Genomic DNA, 11,032 nt, shown 5'->3' with positions numbered 1-11,032 from the left:
AGCCAGTTCCCTGGGAGCTTGAGGGTCATCACCAGGCTAACTACTCACCTGTCAACACTTACTGTTACACTTCTGGGCACTGACTCATTCATCGTTAGTTGCCCCGTTATACCCTCTTCTAGAATCCAAGCTTCGTGTGGCCAAGAACTGAATCATTTATCTCCACAACTGCAGTGTGATGCACACCTTTGCCCCTTTTGAAGCAGTGCTTAATGAACTTCTGAACTGAACTCAGTGATCCAAGACCCTACAAAGGTTGATCATTCTGAAAGCAGAGCCTTGAACTGCTTTGCCAGACAACTTATATAACTCCTAATTATAATCTTTGTTGTTTCAAATAGCCAGAAAATAAGGACAAGTGAAGAATGTCCACACACACACACACACACACACACACTCCCTGGGAGGAATCATCTCCTTTGGTTACCCTGACAGCATTATTTCCCCTAAAAGCTACAATTAAAATTATTTGAGAAACAGCATAATATTTTGAGAAATACAGAAGTATAATTACATAGCAAGTATACAAACTCTTACTGCAAGTCTAGAAAACTGCTGCTTTCAAGTACAAATACATGAGTGAACAAGGCCATTGCATGCAGATGAATTCCTGATTGTTGAAGCTAGGAAGCTCTTCTTCAGTAGCAATGCTCCATCAAGGAGAATGTTATCTCCTAACATGTAAATCAATGTTACCTAAGCATGGCCTTAGTTGTTAGCTGACTGGCTCGTGAGACCGGTTGTTGGCCTTGTTCACGGGCCTGGTAAATCGGGTCACGGACTTTGGGCAAACTGAGGTCACCGACATCGGTCAAGTTCCTTCAGTGACACCAGCACACCAAAAACGAAGAAGTCACTATAATCTCATCTGACCCAATGCCCTCCTTCATCTCCCTCCTGTGGTTTCTCGGACCCATGTCTCCAACTTGCTTCAGACAGTCTTAACTTGAACATCCTGTATAAAGTTCAAATCACAACAGAACAGACTTTCAAGTTACTACAGGACAGTGGTATTTCCATTAGAATGTTTGAACCCATTGAGAAAGTTAATCCACATATTTAAATGAAACACCTGAAGAATAGCCTTCAACAAGCATTGTCACTGGAACCAGGGAAAAACCGCATCGACTTCTGCCTTGTCAAATGCCTGACACTGTCTTGATTCTCAATATTTATCAGCTCTAAACTGAAGCGGCTGGTTCTCACCTCTCTGTTTCTCTCTGCAATACTAATTTACCAAATCTTGATCTCATGAGATCATTTCTTGCCAACTAAATTCATTGCAAATGCCTAGACCACTGATATTTCAAAGATCTCTCCAGCCACTCTCCTGTCTTCAGTGATAGGTGACCCCTCTATGGCCTCTCTTCCACAGTAGGTTACTGGACAAAAAGGAGCTCATTCTATCAAATTATACATTCTACAGTCTTCAGGTGATAGTAGTCTTTCTTATTTTTTGAGATTATCTGGCTCAGGAATAATGTCTTCCTCAAATACCTCTTGACAAATGAATGTCTTCATTCATATGGATCTTTCATTTATTTATACATTCAGAAATATTATATATTTAATGTATTCTAGGTACAGGAAACAAAAGTAGGATGATAGACTGATAGACAAGCTGCAAGTAAGTGATCATACTGCCCAGTATTACTGTCATAATACAAAATGACGTCTTGAGAAAGATCTATCCACTTCACTACCATCATTCTTTTTTTTTTTTCTTAAGTTAGAGTTACAGAGAGAGAGGGAGGGACAAAAAGAGATTTTCCATCCACTTATTCATTCCTCAGAAGACCGCAGTTGTCAAAGCTGGACCAGACCGAAGCCAGGAGCCTGAAGCTTCATTCAGAACCTCTAATAGAAGGTGGGTGTGGGGTGTGGGTGGGGGAGTGGAGGCCCAAACACTGTGCCATTTTTCCCTACTTTTCTCAGCCCATTAGAGGGAGCTGGGTAGGAAGTCAATCAGCTAGGACACCAGCCAGCACCTGCATGGGATCCTGGCATTATAGGCATGAGTCTTTACTCAATACACCATAACACTGGCACCAATACTACTCTGTTTTTAACAACAATCCCGGAATAGGGATATTTGTAAATAGTTTCTTAGCTTTGAAAACATAATATGACCAGTCAAGGATCATCCATGTATACTGAAAGCACTGGGTGGGAAGTTTGTTGTAGACATCTTTTTAAACTGTAACCCCACAGAATGCTTATTATTTACAAAAGAGCAAAGAGAATCTTTATAATGAATTCTAGTGGAAGTTGTCCCTCCTGTCATTGTGCCTTTCAAATAGACAATTAAATACATCTAATATTAGTTTCTCTGCCATCTATATTCAAATTTCACAATTGTCCTGACTAATGTGCATGTGTGTGTGTGTGTACACATGTATGTCTTTAATCTAAGACCCATTTAATATGAGTTATCATATTTCTTTACACTCTGCAAAGACCAAGTCCTGCAAACCAATAAACCGGTGCTAAGACAGACTGAGTCTACAGGCCAGCTCAGGTCTGCAGCTGAGTTTGAAGCAACCTTTCTTGCTTCCCACCTAATTCCCAGACTGATTATTATGCTGAAATTTACTCATCATCAGGTTTCTGCTTGTAACTTTCTAATCCCCACTTCTCCACAGTTCCAGTCCACACCTTGGTCTTTGCTGACTTTTTTTATAACCAGATTTCCCCAGCCTCTCAGCCTCTCACCTCCCTTTCTGTGAATCCAGGCTTTGTAACCATTAAAAAAAAAAATACGCTCTACTCTTTCATTCCCGTGCTCAGAGAGTTGTATGCAAATCAAATGACCTAGCCATTCTGTCTCCAGACTACATGTCCTCTGTTTCCTATATTTTCTAGGCATGACTCAAAAATGCCTGCTGATGCCCAAACATGCCACGTAATTATACTCCCTTTCTCAAGTTATGCCTTCTGTTTACAATAATTTTCCTCCCTTATTAGTCTAGCAAAATTCTCTTCCACATTCAAAACCGCAGTCAAGAAGTGAACATGGGTCAGCTGTGCCCATGCCGGTCCCGCGCACCGTGGTTGCTGTGTGCTGTTTGAGAGAAGGCACTCAGACTGACGTGATGCCAAGGTTTTAGAAAACTTAGGTATCCTCTGAGAAGTTAATGTTTTCCTATTTGGTGCTGTATTCTGCCTGTTTCTCTTTCACTCCTTCATAAAAGCCCAACCATAAAGGGAAGTTCACAGAGATGGATAGGCTGTGAGAGGTTACTAAGCCTGAGAAGGAAGACTGTTGAAAACAATATGACACACTATTGCGAAATTACCTGCTTCAAGAGCAGAGTAAAATTTCTGATCCTGTCTTGAATGACTTAAATCTCAGAGCCAGGGCTTTCAAAGTCCAACAGAAGGGTTTCGCTGCTGTGAGGTGTTAAGGGCTTTAATTTTGCTTGCAAACGTCTGTACGCTCAGGATCTCCTTCTGTTTCCTGGGAAATTCTAAACATGTTACCAGGGCCGTTTCAATGCAAGGGTCTGTTTCCTGTAACTCAGTGCCTCCTTTCAATTAAGATCAAACGGAATTTAACATTAAGCGGAGCCATGACTCTTTCTCAAGTTAATGTTAATTACAACTCTGGTGGATGTGCTGCAGCTTGTTCCTGGCTATCGATGTTATGAACAGAACAGGGGGAATGCTTGAACGAGACCAAGAGCCTTCTGCCTGTAATATTAGTCAGTTTGCCTGTAATAATACAAAGACACTTTTTCTTTTTTTTTTAAGATGTATTTATTATTTTTATTGGAAAGGCAGATATACAGGGAGAAGGAGAGACGGAAAGGTCTTCCATCTGCTGGTTCACTCCCCAAGCAGCTGCAATGGTTAGAGATGAGCTGATCCAAAGCCACGATCCAGGAGCTTCTGCCGGATCTCCTTTATGGCACAGGGTTTGAGCCGTCCTTGATTGCTTTCCCAGGCCACAGGCAGGGTACCTGGATGGGAAGTGGAGCATCCAGGATTAAAACAGGTGCCCATATGACAATGCAAGGACTTTAGTCACTAGGCTACCACGCTGGGCCCCATAGGCACTTTTCTTCCCAGAAACTATTTATAGGAGTATCTTTATATTAAAAACATTAATCTTTACTAGAAGCTAACAATAAACCTATGCAATTTCTGCTATCAAGGTGATTAAAGGAAACAGATATTTTGTTTTTAAATACTAACATGAAATGTGCTATCCCAAAAATATGACATTCAAGGGGGACACTGGTGCAGAGGTTCAAACACTGGAACACCCGCATTGCATGTTAGAATGCCTGGGTTTAAGCGTCAGTTCCATTTCCACTTCCAGCTTTCTGATAATGTGCATCCGAGACCAGAAGATGTTTGCTCCACTATTTGGGTTTTGTCATCTCTAGAGGAGATTTGGGTTGCGATTCTGGCTCAAGGCTCCTGCGGGCTTTGAGAATGAATCAGGTACAGAAAATAGAAGTGCTCTCTCTTTTTTCATTACCTATCATTATAAAATGAAACTCGTTTCTTAGCTTAAAAAAATTATAACATTAAAATAATTTTCTACTGTGTAAAAGAAGGGCATTAGTTTCTGAATCAAAATGTTTAGAGTGATATGTTTTACCCTAAGTCATTCACATACATGTCTCAGAGATGGGCACAGACAACAGGAGCCAAAATATCATGGCTTCCTTGATCAGTGTTTGAAAACAAGTGGATGACTTATGTTTATAAAAAAAAATACAGGTAAGCAAAATCAAGTTTAACTGAAAGTCCTATATTTTTATCTCTTAGGCCTGGTAATTCTACCTACAGGATGATTTTATTTAGTGTATGTATTACTAAGATACCTATAAAATGGAAGTATCTGACATCATTGGGCTCACAAACTTGCATTAAACTAACTGAAACTCTTTCATAAGTGATCGTTTGTTCTCAAATTCGATGCAGTCTCTTCCTGACTCTTTTCTATTTTCTGAATCCTGTAGACTTGAATTTTTGACTCTGATTTTATCCGCTCTTCATGTTTACAAATGAGGTAATAGAACGCACATTCCAGCTGTGGCATTCTTATTGAAATACTTAATTCTTATTCAATTGGTGTTCTTATTCCATTCAAAGTAAGAAGCAGATTATATTATTAGAATGACACATTTACACTATGTATTGTTAAACCCAATTATATATGTTTTAACCACTGAGGTTCTTGGTCTGCAATCTACTATTGAGATTAGCTTTAGTCTTAAGCATTTCAGGGGAGACATTATACAATAGAGAGGAAAGTGATGGATTTAAATAGAGAATAGTGAATATTTAGTTTCAGATCCATCACTAAAATCATCATGTGATGACTCTGGAAGTTTATTTAATCTTAAGGTTCTGCTTTCCCAATCTAAAAAAATAAAGATGTTGAACAAAATGACTATGGTGTTAAGTCTACATAGTTTTTGACTGATGATTCCATGAAGTTAGCATATAGCCAAAGCTTCCTGATATCAAATAATGAGGCAAATAGTTAAGTAACCTTCCCGTATTACTGTAAAGTTTTATGACATTGGAAAACATTTATCTATTGTCAGACTTGCATAGCATCACTGTGGATTGCTAGGAGACAGTAAATGTTTTTACAAGCAAAAAGTCTTCACTTTTTCCTATTGCTATCTACTGCAAGAGTTTGCACAGCTACTGGTCCAAAACATCTTCCTTTTATTGATGCAGAGCAATGGATAGACTTTTTAAAGATCTGAATTGAAGGAAAGGAAAAGACTGCTTATTATCATCTAGTCATTTCAACAGCTCTGGGAAATGAGGGAGAGGGACTACAAAAATAAATCATGAAATGAAAGAACATCATTGAGTTCTGGAGAGCCACAGCTTTGGAGATTCGAATCTGTCAAAACGCAGTGCACTTAAAAAGCAGGAAGGTGAAACCCTTCCGGATTGTGCAGACAAGACCACACCTGAATACACCCACTCAGTACCAACCTCATTACAAAAACCTCCCTTTATGCAAAGTAGCCAGATTGCCTCAACGTTAATGAACATAATTAACACTTTCTCAATAGAAGCACTTATCTCCCCCACTGCTCTTTTCTAGGTTCCTGTAATCATAGATCATTGCTTTCAGAAAAAGCCAACACGAATCCTACCCTCATTCCCACAATTAACTTCCAAGCTTAAATCATTCCATTGTAAAAACTAAAGAATGAGCCAGACAGAATTATATCCTGAAGAGGCAACCGGCTAGCAATGGGAACAGGAAAAACCTTCTGAAGTTTAATAAACTGTTAACTCAAAAAATATATAAAAATTCATTGTTATAGATGATAATCATGCAAGATTGGAATCTAATCAACTGAGATGAAATGGGAGAGTCACACCAATGTACCACCATTTCATGGTGATTGTTCAAACAAGTTAACAGTATTTCATACTGTATTTGAAGATAACTCCCAAATGACTTAGAAAGGCAACACAAATATTAGTTAATAAAGATTAGAAAAGAATATTGAGCAGGTAGAACTCAATTATGGGTAAGTGAACAAGAATGTTAGAACTTCAATAAAATGTGTATACAAGTACAGAAGAAGCTCTAGCAGAAAAAAAGCGGGGGGGGGGGAGAGCAAGAATTTTTAAAATAGCTTCATAAAATGCTCAACAAAAAAATATTCTGGGGCCCAGAATGAAGGCCTAGTGGCTAGATCCTTGCTTTGTATGTGCTGGGATCCAATATGTGCTCCCGTTTGTGTTCCTGCTACTCCACTTCCCATCCAGCTCCCTGCTCGTGGCCTGGGAAAGCAGTCAAGGATGGCCCAGAGTTTTGGGACCCTGCACTCACATGGGAGACCTGGAAGAAACTCCTGACTTCTGGCTTTGGATCCACTTGGCTCCAGCCTTTGCAGCTACTTGGGAAGTGAACCAGCAGACCGAAGATCTTGCTCTCTGTTTCTCCTTCTCTCTGTAAATCTGGTTTTCTAATAAAAATAAGTAAATAATTTTAAAAAAAGAATAAATTCTCATCCTTTCTTTTAATTGAAAATAAGAACTGTGATTGTTTTGTAAGGACTACACTTAGTGCTGAACAATAATCAAAAATTATTCCTAGTGTCTATTATAATTTTGGTTTGAGGGAAAACAGAAAAAGGAAAAGGCAGTCAAGACAATTCTTTGTTCTAAGTCTTTTTCCCACGAAATCACAAAACTTATAATTATATGGTTATATTGTTTTTTGGATTACCTAAACACTGATTCAGCAGCAAGCATTTAACCTAGCAGTGAAGACACCCTCATCCCACATCAGAGTGCCTGGTTTCAAAGCCACGCTTGGGTTCCTAACTGCAGGTTCTTGTTACTGCATACCTGAGAAGTGATGGAGATTGCTCAAAGTAACTGAGTTACTATCATCTACACGGGAGCCTGGGATTGCATTTCTGACACTCAACTTCTGTTCAACTCTTAGATTCCTCCCTAGACGTTCCCATACTATTCGGGGAATAAACAAGGTAATCTTACTCTCCCTTTGCCCCCACTCTAAAGTAAAAAATAAATAAATTCAAATTCTGAATCAAATTCTAGACTGTATGTAATGCTTCCTATTTTTGCATTTAATAATTTATAACTAGTACGGTACAGGCATATGTAGTTGAGGACTTCTTCTAATGTAAATCATACATAGCTTTGTTATCCACTTCATTCTGAAAAGCCAAAACACGAACTTCTAGCAGTCTCTTTATAGAGATCAAAGCTGTCTCTATGTATCAAAGAACAGCACAGAAATTGTATCTCAGGGCCTAGTTGTTATGCTGAATAATAGAGATGTAAAAGAAAGTGTAAAGAAAATAGGGGGGACAAGGCTGTACCTGTTATTAGAAGAAAAAGAAATCCAAAATGACAGATACACAGTAGACTGTGAGTTGAGACCATGGTTTTAATAATGGCTTTGAGGGCTGGCATAGTGACATAGTAGATGAAGCTTCTGTCTGAAGCTCTGGCAACCCATATAAGCACCAGTTCAAATCCCAGCTACTCAACTTCCAGTCCTGTTCCCTGCTTATGATCTGGGAAGGCAGCTGAGGATAGTTCAAGCCACTGAGCCTGCACCCAAGTGGGAGACCCAGAAGAAGCTCCTAGCTACAGGTCAGCTTAGCTCTGTCTGTTGCAGCTGTTTGAGGAGTGAACCATCAGATGGAAGATCTCGTTCCCTCTTTTTGTTTCTCCTTCTCCCTGTAACTCTGACTTTTAGATAAATATATTCATTTATTTGAACAAATATTTGAAAATAATTATTTTGATAACACTGATAATTAAATATTAATACACTTTAGAAGAAAAACTAAAATATCCAGTTTTCTATCTTTCTATCTTTCTCTATCAACAATGAGAAATACAGCATGAAACGCTGAGAAGAGTCCAGAGATTAGAATCAAGCCAAAGGATGCGTACTGAAATGACATGTTTGGGCTTCTTTCTCACCATTTAACTCACGTTGAATGTCGGCATGGAATGAGATCATTCCGGTAGTTCACAATAATGGGACTAGAAAAATTGGCTTGATTCCCAACTGAGTAACAAATTCCAAGTATGTGAACATGGTTACCACTCTGTGATAGAATAAGAAAAATTTAAGATTTAAACAAGCAAGATTTAAACTCACATAAAAGATTCTTAACAAACGGAAAATAAAAAGGCTTATAGCATTTAATTGACAATGCTTATCTTATAGTTACTTACAATACATTTATTGACAATTGAATCATTACACACACATACTAGGGTAATTTAAATGTTTAAAAAAACCGGAAAGAGCAAAAGGCTTTGAAGTCCATTCATATAAGGAATCTTTAAAAAGTTCATGGAAAATGCACATTGTGCTTTCCCAAGTAAAAATGATGTTCTGCAAGGTTTCATTACTTGAAGCAGACTTTCATGTTCCGGAGACACACAGATGACTGCAATCGGGGAAACTAACAAGAGAGACTGGGGTGAATCAGTGGAGGCCACTTTCATTTCTATGTCAGTAAGTTCATGTGGCATAGCTAAAGTGTTCTCATGAGAGTTCACCTCCATGGAAAGTCAGTTTATAATTAAACTGGAGAATATAAAACAGGAATCATAGTAATGGGATTTTGGAAATGTACATCTTAATATTAGACAAAAGGACATTTTGATTTCTGTTTTCTAGCCAAATATCCCTTTCTGCTTTTAGTTGATTGGGTTTCAGCTTCGTAAATATTCCAGTGAGGTAATCAGAATGCGTCTTTCAAAATCTGAATCTTTTCAATGTCTCCAGTTAGAAATCTAAGCCATCTTTTGGTAACTCCCACCGATGACTATTCTTACTCAATGTTGGAGATTTTAACAGTTCTACTTTCGGTGTTCATCTTTCCCTTGGGCATGGAGTCACACACACATAATTTCCAGGCACAACTCAAACACTCATAAAGTTTTTTTTTGTCTCATGGTGGCTCCTCAAATAAAATTCTATTGGGAAGAAAAAGTCTATATTTTTTTAATCATTTGATTTAAAAATGCTAACTTGACATTCTACTTCACAATATATTTGTATCTCTCAATCATCATCCATATATTCTAAAATAATGAAATATAAATATTAATCACTAAAACAATACCTGCTTTTTATAAGCTGCCAAATTCCTGCTAAGAAGCAGATTTGTGAGAAATATGATTAATTGTATCTCGAACAGGGTATGTTTTGCATTTTTGTGAAATACCAAATTCTTTTCTAGGAGACAGTGGCTTATATGGACTTTCTAAGGGAGAAGAATGGAAAACCACCCCTTGCTTCTGGCAACTTCTGTGTCATTGGGAAGCAGAGTAACAACAATTTACCTTGAACATGCAGCAGAAGCACGATTTCGGTGAGTGCAAGAGTAAGTTGGATGTGTTTGAACAGTGTATATGTAATCTTAAAAAGATTTTTTAAAAGGAGAAAAAGAAGACAGCTGGGCTGTTACTAGATAGAGGCTGAGTTGAGATTGGTCACTTTCTGTCTTAGATGTTTTCTTGGGAGAGACCTGATCATGTTTAAATGCTGAATCACAAGAGCCTAAGGAAGAAACAAGATATTAAAGACATTATCTTAAAATATTATCATTACAAATACATTCATAGACAACAAGCAAACTGATACATGATCCAAATCTGTAACCAAATCAAGTGGATACGTTTTAAAAACAACATTAACAACAAAACCCAGGAGTAAGTGTGATAAACTCAGAAGAATCCCAGGCCGGCTGGAGGTATCATCACCAAGGATTTTGATTTTGCAAGAAGAATCCACTGGCCCAGGCCAAGTGTGAAGGAGCTTGCTTCTCGGGACTTTGATGAGGGACACCACGAGCTGAGCCCAGCGCTGGCTGGGGAAGCCAACTGCACTTCTTCACTTGGATTTACATATGGAGACAGTTTCCTCCACCACAGTAATTATCCAAAGAGAACTTTGACTTCCGAAATGAAATAAGAAAAATGATAAGAATCTATATTTATGTATGTGTTTAAGCTAAAAGCCCAAGTATCTAAAAGATACATTAAAAAAAAAACATAACTTTGAGTTACAAAATAAACTTTTCTTTAAAAAAAAAGCTGTTCCAAATTATGAAACCTACAGTGTGCTACAACATAATTGTGTGTATTTTTAAAAAGCAGAATTCTTCTAGATAAAATTCTAATTCCTATGTGTAAATCATTGTATACAGAATTGACATTATAAGTGTTTATTTAACTTGCAACTTTTTAAATCTACTTATTATTTACCACAATGTATTTTGCAGATATATGGCTTCTTCCTTCCCTACAAGTCCTCCCTTCCTGTTTCTCCCTTCCTTTTTCACTTCCCAAATTATCACATTACTATAGTCCCTTAGTAACAGCTATAAAATTAACTTTCTGCTATTTGTCAGGTGTAAATAAAAGTAGAAAATCAAGTATCATACTGCAAAGGTAGATTTACATATTTTCAAACTTGTACCTTTTTAACAGAGAACAAGAGAATTATGCTTGTTCATTGTCTTACATCTTTGAATTTAACCTA

This window comes from Ochotona curzoniae, unplaced genomic scaffold (assembly GCF_017591425.1).
Source record: "Ochotona curzoniae isolate NIBS_2020 unplaced genomic scaffold, NIBS_Ocur_1.0 scaffold_3890, whole genome shotgun sequence".
NCBI classification, from domain to species: Eukaryota; Metazoa; Chordata; class Mammalia; order Lagomorpha; family Ochotonidae; genus Ochotona; species Ochotona curzoniae.
This window is presented reverse-complemented; position numbering follows the sequence as displayed.